Source organism: Hipposideros armiger, unplaced genomic scaffold (assembly GCF_001890085.2).
Source record: "Hipposideros armiger isolate ML-2016 unplaced genomic scaffold, ASM189008v1 scaffold_9, whole genome shotgun sequence".
Taxonomy (NCBI): Eukaryota; Metazoa; Chordata; class Mammalia; order Chiroptera; family Hipposideridae; genus Hipposideros; species Hipposideros armiger.
Window position 1 is genome coordinate 7,105,653 of NW_017731359.1, and position 11,301 is coordinate 7,116,953.

The 11,301-nt window shown below is 48.3% G+C and overlaps 1 protein-coding gene across 1 annotated transcript in view; it reads left to right on the top strand.

Annotated features, from left to right (window-relative positions):
• Positions 1-753: 753 nt before the first annotated feature.
• The window catches only part of CDH11 (cadherin 11), a 154,541-nt gene continuing 143,993 nt past the window's right edge, over positions 754-11,301 (top strand). The window contains exon 1 of the mRNA XM_019656547.1: positions 754-965. The gene's annotated coding sequence lies outside the window, so the exon portion shown is untranslated. The remainder of the gene's footprint in view (positions 966-11,301) is intronic.

Here is an 11,301-nt window from a genome sequence, read left to right on the forward strand (position 1 = left end):
GGGCCTAAGGCAACAAGTGACGCTGCAGGCGGGGGCCAAGGCACCCTCGTAGGGCTCAGTGGTGGCGGGCCCGAGGCCGACCCTGGAAAAGTGCTCCCCGCACCCCGCTCTGCACACGAGACGTTGGGGGGCGGGGCGAGGGCTGGGAGAGAACAGAGACGTGGCTCTTCCAAGTCCAAAGTCTTCCTTCCCAGGTTTAACCGCCCGAGCCCCAAGCAGCGTTTGCAAGGGATGGGGGCCGGAGGCAGGGCAGCAGCCACCAGCGTGGAGGGGTTTTCTGAAGGTGGGGTGACAGAGTGAGGCAGCGCAATTCCCAACCGCCTAGCCTACTTGGGCGATGCTTCCCTCCAACCCACCATCCTGGCCTCCCGGGCAAGGGCCCAGCCTGACCAGCTGGAGCGGATTTGGGTGAAGGAGGAAAAAGGGGCTCCCACCCCCTCCCCAGCTTCCCTCCGCTGCCCTCCCTGATTGGCTGTGCGTCCCTGGAGCCCAACTTCAGTTGCTCCGGACTCTCTCTGAGCCTCAAGGGAACCGGAGCGCAGCGCCCGGGAGAGAGGGGAGGCCACGAATCCAGCGGTTGGCATCTCTAGGGTCCCTGCGGGGAGGGGCTCGGACGGGGTCAGCCCCCGCAGCCTCCGTGAGGCCCCGCTCGCTGCTTTTCGCGGCCTCCGCTCCTCTCCGCCCCCCGCCCTTTCCTTCCCTCCCAGCGGCGGCCTCCCTCCTCCCCCCACCCCCAGCCTGCCACCTCCCCCCGGTTTCTCATTCCTGCCACTAGCGCGCTCAGCGGCTCATTCCGTGGCTGCCGCCAGCCGAGGGGAGAGTCGCTCGCAGATGCCGCGGGGGCCGCTGGCAGCCGCCGCTGACTTGTGAATGGGACCCGGACTGGGGCCGGGGCTAACACCGCTGCTCGCGCCCTGTGCCAGGGACCGACGGCCGGAGCTCGCGCCCACCCTCCAGGGCCCCAGGTGAGCATCCCCGCCTGTGCCTTCCTCTCACCAGGATGGGGCTTCTTGGCTGAAGGGGGAATGGGGGAGGTAGGGGGTCTCTAGATGTGAATGTCTGGGTCGGGGGGAGGAGGTCTGACTAGAGAAGGTTTCACTAATGCAAAGGAAATGGGGGTGGGCGGAGGTAAGGGAAGATGTATTTAAAAATCAAAAAAGGGAGAAGGGTGCCAGCTGTGGGCGCAGGGGGCAGAGCCGCCAGATGTGCGCTCCAACCCTTCTCGCCCGCCCGGCCTCCTCTGGGGTTTGCGCCGAGGCCGCCGGGAGAGGGGATTTGGCCCCCGCTGGGGGAAGAGGCTGCAGAGCTGCGCCCGGGACGCGCCGACTGCCCACGGTCAGGTCTCCGGGGAAAGTCGCCCCCCGCGCGGTGCCCGCCGCGCTGCACCGCTTTCCCAAAGCAGCGACTTGATCGCGCTCTGCTGGTTTCCTACCCGTCCCTCCCGATCCCGGCGGAGCGCTCCCGGAGCCTCAGCCCTCCATTAGAGACTGCTGGGGAAGCCCCGAAAAACTGAAGGAACCCAGCTCGCGCCGGCGATTCCTCCGCACTTTTAATAGCATGGGTTTAGGTCCGCTGACTGCGGCCCCGGGGCTGCCGCCTGCGGCGCGCGCTCCAGCCATCAAGCCGGAGTCTCTGAGGGATCTCCGGGGGCCGTCCATCAGCTCCCGCTGGCCCGAGGGGAGACCCGCGAGCCGCTCAGACTCGGGCTCCGCTCTGGCTCGGGCTCGGAGAAGCCTATCAGGGTCTACGCTAACTTTGCGAACCGAGCCTTCCCCAAAGCCTGCGCCTCCTTCCGGAGCGCGCCAAGCCTCTCCAGTCCCCGACACGCTCGGCCTCTCTTCCGCAGCTTTGCCTGGGAACGCAAGCCACGGGTGGGAAACACCGAGAAGCCGGCTGGATGGGGAGGGAGGCGAGGAGAGCACCCCTTTCCCCCTCCACCCGGGTGGAGCTGGAGGAGGGCCCGCCTCGCGCTGTTTAGAAAAGAGTCCCCAAGAGAAAGTGGGGTCAGGGAGGCCCCTGGGTCGCACTTCCTTATCTATCCCTTTCTCGCCAAGGCCCTGCTTTCGCCGGTGTTGGGGGCGCCTCCCTCTCCCTGGTGCAAAAGGTTTGCTAGAAAAAGCCCTGTTGCTTTTGCTGATAATGCAGCAGGAATTTTGCGGGCCATCGCACTGCTATTAAGAAATTGCATCTTTTAATTATTTAATAATGCCATCCCTGCTTGACCACAGGTCGTCCCTAAGGGGTCGGGGGTGGAGGGTTGTGCCTGAAACCATGCTGCAGCCTAAAGCCTGGCCTCCTGTGTCCCCCTAAAGAAATCTTGTTCGGTGGCTCTTAAATCTTGCTTTCCTCTTCCTATCACTCTTATCCATTCAAATGAGGCAGGGAGTTAAGTTTTCAGTTTAATCATAGGGAAGCCACGATAATTAATCTGGGACGAGAATGGATCAATTTCTTTATCACTGGGGCTTGCAGCAGACAGACATCGATGGGTTTGCGGGGTGTCTAGGTTCCCCCGGGATGGGGATGGAGACATGTTTTCAGGAGCGAGGACCCACCAGCATCGTATCAGCATGTAGGCCAGGCTGGGTTTTGAGCGCTAGAGCATAAGATGACGAGAGAGGAGAAGAGAAAGGACTGACCTTCATTTCACTACTCCTGAAATTATTTTTCCTACAAATACGGAGACAAGACGCAGTCACCAGAACACAGAAGTAGTCACTGCCCAACCCCAGCTGCTGGGAGCCTGGTCTTCCTCCAGTAGAACAAAGGAATAAAAGTTGCAAAACAAAGGGACAGAGTTGTGGCCACGACTAGAGGGACCCTGAAGCTCCTGGTCACCACAGTTCCTTAATCATGAAATCTGATTCGAAGTTTTAGAGTTGGCCGGTGTTGAACCTCTGTGCAAAGCTGAAATCCTGCCTAGTACAAAGGGATGTGAGGGGTTTCTAAGTACAGAGCAGGGAAAGGCATCTGAGAGGCCCGTCAACTTTGCTTGAATGAATAAAGTAGCTTTACGTCTTGCTTTTGAAACATTGCAAATTAACGCATCAAAATGTTTTGTAGCCACACTTTATTAATAATAATAATTATTGCTATCATTATTTACTTTATTTCGGAGTCTGTATAACCTTACCATTTTATTACATTGTTTGGAAAGAAAGAAAAAAAAAATCAGCCAGCCCCTCACCAGCCCTGGGGGAAGGGAAATGAGGAGATAGAATAATCTGTTGAGGTAGCGCGTAGATTTACTCAAACCGGACTTATTGCTTACTAGAAAAATAGGCTTTTAAAATAGTTCTAATTGAAGCAGTGGACCATCTTGATAGTACTTCAGAGCCTCCATTATGTTCAGCATTCTTATCCGAACACCAGCCAGTAAAATTACTAGAAACCTAAAATCTATTTTCAATTAAGATGCAATCTTGTGTTGAGACTTAAAAAAAAAAGTTATGGCGGTTTTTTTTGTGTTTTTTTTGTGTTTTTTTTTTAATGACCCAAACCTCATGATTTCTCTTTGCAGGGGTGGCTTTAGATGTGTATGTTTGTTTGTTTATTCATATGAGGAGGAGGGGCAGGGTTGGAGAGCCATGCCATGATTTGGGGGAATACAGATCAATTTCATGCTCCTTTAATGCACTTGTCTTCATAATTCATGGTTTTTCTTCCACTCTGAATAGAATTACATGGCTGCTTTGTAAAGATTCTGGTTTGGGGACCCTCATATGGGAAACGCCATGTCTTTGACCTCAAGACTTGATTTACAATGTCAACGCTGCACTCCCACGAGCACAGTGTGTCGCCGAACTTTCCCTGTGAATGTCTGTGACTTAATGAATTTGACGGTTCACGTAAACTTTGATCTGTGATATTCATATGTATTTTCAGAACCATGTAAGCGAGATCTGGAAATCTGACTTTAGTCTTCCTTCATTTTCAAGACATATACGAGTATGTAGGCAAAGGTTCAAGAAGCATAACCATTTCGTTTAAGTTTATTTTCAATATTGACTTTTTTACTTTGATCGTAAGCATACCTAATAAATAATAATAATAAAACAGTGGACTGCAGAGTTTGAAAGTAGGTGGCAACTTTTTTTTTTTTTAAGTTTGTAGAATGACTTAATTCCTAGTTTTTTTTCCTTAGAAAATCTAAGCAGTGTGTGCATTCACCAGCCAATGATTTAAGGGATTGAAATGTGTTTGGGATGTTTTTGGTCACTGGTTCATAAAAAGTTACCGAATTTGTCTAGAACCCTCATTTTAGATTTATCGAGTATTGTGAGTTGTCAATCTTTACAATTCAAAGTTATTGCCCCCTGAAATACGTAGAGATCTTTGGTCTCTATAATTGTATGGTTTAATTGACTGGAGGAAGAACATCAACAGGTCTGTTGCAAAAAAAAAAAAAAAAAGCCGGAGAAAGTTGCACAAATTCTGGTGTATCAAGAATAAGAATCAGCATTCCCACCAGAGTTACTGTGATAGCCATCCACAGCCTCCTTAATGGGCAGGAAGGACTAAAGAAAACACTCGAGTGGGATAATTAGACGTCTTTCTGCTATAATTTTACCCTGACATTGAGGGCCTTGTGCATCTCTGGAAAGGGGCTCCTTCGCGGAAGATTGCACTTCTGGCCACTAGAGGGCAATGGCGCCCTTCTCCAGCTTTCTGCATGGGGCCCATCTGCTTTTGAGGGCGCCATGAAAAGCCGTTTTGTTACCACCAGCCTTGTCTGGCCCTCTCAGGAGGGACGGAATTCAATCTCAGCTGTGGTTCAGGCTACTGACTGCTCAAGCAGTTTGTCAAGATTAACATCTTTCTAGTCAGTGGATCCCGTTACCTTCAGCCTCTTCTTACTACCTTGGAGTTTACTAGAAAGTTGGAAAAATCTTATAACTGGAGATAGAGCAGGAGATGGCAGGGGGCTGGGCTATATGATAAACAAGGTCAGCGCTCACTGAGACAGTGACCTGGGAAGATTTTCTGGCTCTTTTTTTTTTTTTTTTAAATTCTGCTAGAAAGCTTTATTTCAGACTCAAAGGGGGAAAAGAATGAATAGAGAAGATAAATATTAGTGAGATTGCTGTGATATCATTGCCTGTGCTTTCAAGAGGTTTTAAAGATATCTGCAAGACATTTCCAATTTGCAACAAAAGAATAAGTTTGATCTTTGGTCAACACTTTGGGGCATGGAGTTTTAATATAACAGTAGATGCTTTCCTGTCACCTTTCAACCATGTTTGACGTTGGCATACAAAACCTAGTTACTTGAACAGAGAGTAAAATTTAGTTCAAGACTGGTCCTCATGCACTAGAGTTTAGTCATTTGACTTTTTCCCCCCTCCTCAGTGATATGGAAATTACTGCTTAGAATTAAATTGCATAGTTCAAGCCGCACAAATTTATATTTGTTACTGTTTGATAGCATCATTATGAAAGTTCACAAGAAGCATGAAAAAAAACATGCTATATTATAATTAAGAGAAAAGCTCCATTTAAAAAATAAATACTGTCATAAGTGGATTCTCCTTAGTTTTTTGTGGTTTTTTTTTTTTTTTAATTTTTAAACTGAATATAGTTGCCTCGCTGGTGAATCAGCAACAGAGTTCCTCTTTGCAGTGCTGAGTGTGCTGTAATGCCTCGGCAGCTGATAAAGAAGGGATCGATGTGAATGGATGGTGGGAGGGGTATTAAGTAACTCAGTGGAGTGTTGTGTAAACCAATGCTCACTTACCACCAGACAGTTTATTTAACTTAAAAAAAAAAAAGAAGAAGGCACTTTTAAATTAGAAGTGCTTGTAAATTGTGCCCGTTTGTTAGAACCGAAGGCAAAACTTGCATTGTTATTTGCTTTCATGAGTCGTCAGACTGTTGCAGAGTTTGGGATTCTGACTGAGATAAAGCATTGTTCTTATAGGCTGTATGGTCAAGGTTTCTGTTCAGACAGAGCGTCTGGTTCACCAGGATTTAAATGAGATAAGAGTATGAGGGGGGATGAGAGGGGAGGGGGGAAGGGAAAGAAAAAAAAGGGTGTGAGAGAATTAATGATGCCATTTCCTATGGCAGGTCAAATACTAGTGTCTGTCTGTCTGTCTCTCTGCTTCTCTCTCCCTTTCCCCTCCCCTCCCCTCCCCCGACTCACTTAGACCACTAAGGTGCTGAGACCAGAACGGTGGCATAAACACCTTTACAGCCCATAGTCAACAGTGGACGGGGTCTTATTCTAGTGCCGTCTGGCACTGAGTACTCCTCGAAGGAAATTTGAATAAGCACTGCCTCTTTCTCAGATTTTCCTGGTTGTTGCAGGTAAAGAAAAGCCTTCATTCACTTCCTCCACAGACTCCCTTATTTGCCGGAAATCCTCCTGATATGGTCCTTTGCACGGGCAGGATTTCACAGATTCAGGTTATGTGTCCCCTCTCCTTGAAGAGAATGGCTTTGGGCTCAGCTTCCTCCCCAACATGATGCTCACCTAACATAGCAAGAGGAGCCCTGGAAGCGCCTCCAGATTTTAGTGTGAGCCCCCCGGAGATCTCTTTTCAGCCTGCATTAGGCCCCATCAGTGAGAGCAAAGAGTGAGTGTCTAGTCCCTGCCACCGATGCTCTCTCATCTCAGTAAGGACGCGCACGGACGTAGGCAGGCATGGACACATCTTCTCCAATGACCGTGCACCCGCCCCTGCATGGCGCTCAGGGGATGTGTTTGTCATGGTCACATCCTGAGTGCTCAGGCCTATTGCCATCATCCTGCAGCCTTGGACCCGCTGTTCAGCCTTGGGGGCAGCACTGCCCAGTGGTAGGGCCAGGATTAGGGTGAGGAGAGTGAGGCCAGGATGTAGGCGTGCAGTCAGACCCTGTCTTTATTTAAAATAGTGATATTTTAAATAAAGAATTTTTTTCCATTCATCTTGATTCTTTTAAGTATGGCATTAAAATACTCTTTGTCTTGATTACTGAGCTTTTTGGCATCTCCATACATTTTGTGCCCCACTGTGCTGCCTCACCTGACACCCCAGTTCCAGCCCTGCCCCGCAGTTTGGTTCTTCTCAACTCCAGCTCTACTGCTCACAAAGTATGTGACCAAGTCTGAGTGACATAACTTCTCTAAGACTCTGTAAAAAAGGAGCTAATGATATCTATGGCCTAGGACTGTTGTAAAGATAAAATGAGAACTGAGTGCAGTGCCTGCTTCTTGATAAGCTCAGGCCTTTTGTCCTCAGAAATAGACCTGGGGTTCAGTTTTATAGACTAATGGTGTCAGGTAGCAGTTCTTCCTTACAATTAGTAGGCCGAAAGCCTGCACTGAACATTCGCTTTAGATCGAGGCCTCTCCCAATTAGTGATGAATTGTTTATTAGTGCCTGCCTTTTTAAAAAATTATTTCATAAGTTTAAGTGATCCATCCCTCTTCCATTTAAAATATTCAAGAGGCAGTTGAGATTTCAGAGATAATTATGGCTTTTGAAAAGCGCCTGACTCTTTCCTACCTTCTCATTTTCTCTCCGTTCAGTTTTACATATGGGTTTCTGTGGTACACTGCCCTGAAGTGATATCTTACTGGGAAAGTTTGCTAAGTAAGTGATGTTGATATTTTCATCGCCAGCTTTACTTTTGTTTAAAAGGGGCTCCTTACAATTCCAGGCTAGGTAAAATGATAATTAGTCTCTCGATAAATCCTCGCCATTTCAAGACTAGTCCTGTTTGTTTTTCAGGTAAATGTAGTTTGGGATTTTAGGGAGTTGAGCAGTGACAGTTTTGACACATGAAGAGACTTCAGCTGAAGCAGCTCTTGTCTGGGGCAAAAGCACAGTGATTAGGCGTCCTGTTAAAAATAACAGGAAGCCTCACCCCCACACAGCCCTTAATGGCTTTCCCACTGTTTTCACACCCAATATCACAGTCGGGCTGGGCTGTGTGAGGCTCCTGGGCCTTCCAGCTTGTCCTGCTGTGTCCCATCTGCGCCTTCTTGTGTCATCTGTTCCTGCTCCAGGCCTGGATCCCCTCCTGAGTGTGCCTTGAAATGACAGGAGATATCTGCCTGTGTTTGCCTGGAAAAGGGAAGCAGAGAGGGGCAACGGCGTGGGAGGCCACTGCGTGTTGGGTGCTGTACCTGGAACCTCGCTTATTCGATGCAGTCGACCTGAGAGGAGGGTGCTGCCATCTCCTTTGTACAAATGGGGAAATGGACACTTGTCTAAGTTCATGAGGCTGGAGGTGGGAAAGCAAGGTTTCCAAGCCTGTGACCCCACTTGCCTACTAAGAGTGATGCATTTTGCAAGCCCAGGCCTCCCTGGCTTTCTGGACAGAGGGCTGAGCTGACTGCTGACCTGTGCCCCTACCAGATCCCAAATCTTATCCATAAAAGGAGCTTCCCAGATCTCCTGGTCTAACTCTTCTCAGCAGGTTTTCTGTTTGCCATTAATCCTACGGCCTCTTAACTATCCTGATGACAGCCTGCTAACTACTTCTCAGGGAACCCATGATGCTAGAGGTGATGTATTAACTCTACTCATTAAAATTCCCCATTGGAGGAGGAGCTAAAATACCCCTCTTTTGTAACTTTCTCTCAATAGTTGCACTTTGTCCGTGCTCCCCATCACTTTCTTCTTTTCAGCCCTATGAATATTTGAAAATGGGCGCCAGATAATAGTTAAAACCCAGCATTTATGGAGCACTTAGCTAGCTGCAGGCACTGTGCTAAGAACACTCCATATAACATGAGGCTTGTCTACAGTGACCCTATGAGTGGGTAGGATTCTTGCTAGCTTCTTACAGAGGGAAAAACAAACAAAAAACCCCAGATATTCCCAGTGTTCCACAGAAAAACTGGGAGTCAAAGTCAGGCATCTGACACCAAACTTAGCCACGGTGTTGGGATGCTCTGCCGTTCAGAGCGTCAGCCACTCTGATGAGAGAGTGCCCAGACCTCTCACCGCCCTGATCTCTTGGATCTGCTTCCATTCCGTTTTGTCATTGTCCACTTTAACAGGTGGCTTCCTAAATCCAATTCCTTATCGCAGACAATACCACTGCACAGCGATCGGACGTACTACCTTCTGTGATGAGGGCCGGACATTTCCACTTTGCCAAGTAGAATTCTCAGGAATCAGAGGTCTGAAGTCAGTAACTGATTTTAGTTAGTTTCAGCTATTTCAGTCAACCCTCATTTAGAGAGGAGGGTCCAAGGACCCAGAGGAACCAACGACTTGCCTAAGATCACACTGCAGTTTAGGGGCCAACAGACTAAGAACTGGGTAATCTTGGCTCTTAACTCATTCTCTTACTACTATCTACAAGCAAAGTGTTTGTTTGTTTGCTTTTTTTTTTTTTTTAGAGTAGACATACCTGTGAACTGATTCTTATTTAAACATATCATTAGTTTGAGTGTGTGTGTGTGTGTGTGTGTGTGTGTGTGTAAAGATAGATACACCCTATTATGTCATTGGGTAAATTGTGAGTCCTGAATTGGGGGTTTTGCACGAATCTCTATTATTTGGAAATCCCAGTCAGCAAATCCAGTGTCATTTGATGATATTTTGCAAAATGTATCATTTGACCCTGGCCTTCGGCTCAGCCGTACCTTACAAGTCACCTCCTGTTACTATCTCCATTCCAAGTTCCCACAGATAATAGAGTAAGGATGGGGTCCTCCCCTGGCCACCCCTAAGCCTTCACAGAACCCTCGAGCAGGATGTGGCTTGAACTCCATTTCAAAACCCCTTTCTTTGTCACCTACTTTAATGAAAGGTCCTGGGTTGGGCACGCGGAATGGTCCGAGCACAGGGCCTTCCCTCAGAAAGCTGACAGCATCAATGGTGCAGAACATAGTAGGTCTGTAAAAACTCATGGCTGCACACAGTAAGTGCTGCGAAGGAGGTGTAAATAAACCAGGCCACAGGAAGAACAAGTCACAGAACAAGTTCTGAGATCAAGGATGCTTTGGGGACGTAGTGACAGCATTGCACGCCTGCATGGTAAGTAGGGACCCTCGAGGCCACCCAGACCGATGCATTATGCCACCAGTGCTCCAGCCATGGGTACCGTGTGCCGGAGATGGTGCAGCATCAGTAATGATACGGTGCTCATTACCCCAGGATACAAACCATCCAGGCATCGGGGACTGCCGCTCTTAGAAATAACTTCCTTAGATTGAGCCAAACTCCATCTCCCCAAAGGCCATCTTCTCCGATGTCACGCAGGATGGCGTAATCCTTCCTCCACACTGCCATTATTCAGTATTTAACGTTTCCAGGATACCTCCTCCCCAGTCTTAACACCTCCAGAGTGAACACCCCATTTATTTTCGCTTCAGCCCTCCTCGGAAGGACTGAAGATGGAAATCTAGTCAGCTCGACTCGAGACTATCAACTCCCTTCTATACACTTCTTTTATTGCAGCTCGAGGCTACATTACATTAGCTTTTATTGCCAGTCACATCACCCAGAGGACTTAGGCTGCACAGCTTATTTGTTTGTTTTTCCTTCTGTGCTGCTGTTAAGTCGCATTTCCCCACCTGTCCCTGTGCATGTAAGACATGACGAGGCACCTTCAGAAGTGCGAGCACAGGCTCTGTAGTCAGGCTGCCCTGCCATGAAGCCCAGCCCTGCCACTTCCCAGCCGCGCAACTCACTTCATCTGTTTCTCAGTTTCCCCATCTATACCACTGCGTTAATAATATCGACCTTAGAGGGTAGCTCTGATAGCAAATAGTAATATATAAAATTGCTTGAAAGAGCACATGGAATGGGGTTGCTGTTATTATCCCTGTTATATTTCATATCATTAGGTCCAGTCCATTGATACAGTCTCCCAGAACATTTCTAAACCTGTAGTCTGTTATCCAGAATATCTGTCATCCCTCCTATCCTCATGCTACGGGTTGCTTTACTTCAGTCACCAGCCTTGTTTGGTAAAAACAAAACAACGGCAGGAACAAGAATGCCAGAATAGAGTTGGGAACAGAACCTGGCTAAACCACACGCGACACTTCCTTTTGAGTGATTCCACACCCTGAAGTACAGTGTTCTACACATCGCTCACTCCTTGGAGTGCATAGATGTTGTTCTGTCTGCTTGTTTGTTTGACTAGCTGCACAGCATTGGAATCTCCTGCCTGTGTTTGGAGAATAACCCACATAAGATTCTGTATTGAGAGGAGAGCCCTCCTACTCCAGTGGCCTGAAGGGCCAGCGAGCTGTCCCCTTGCTCTCCTGGAAGCGAGAACACTGACTCAGCACCAGCTTTCCAGGGTTTTAAATGTGGATTCAGTATCTTACACTTACACACACACACACACACACAC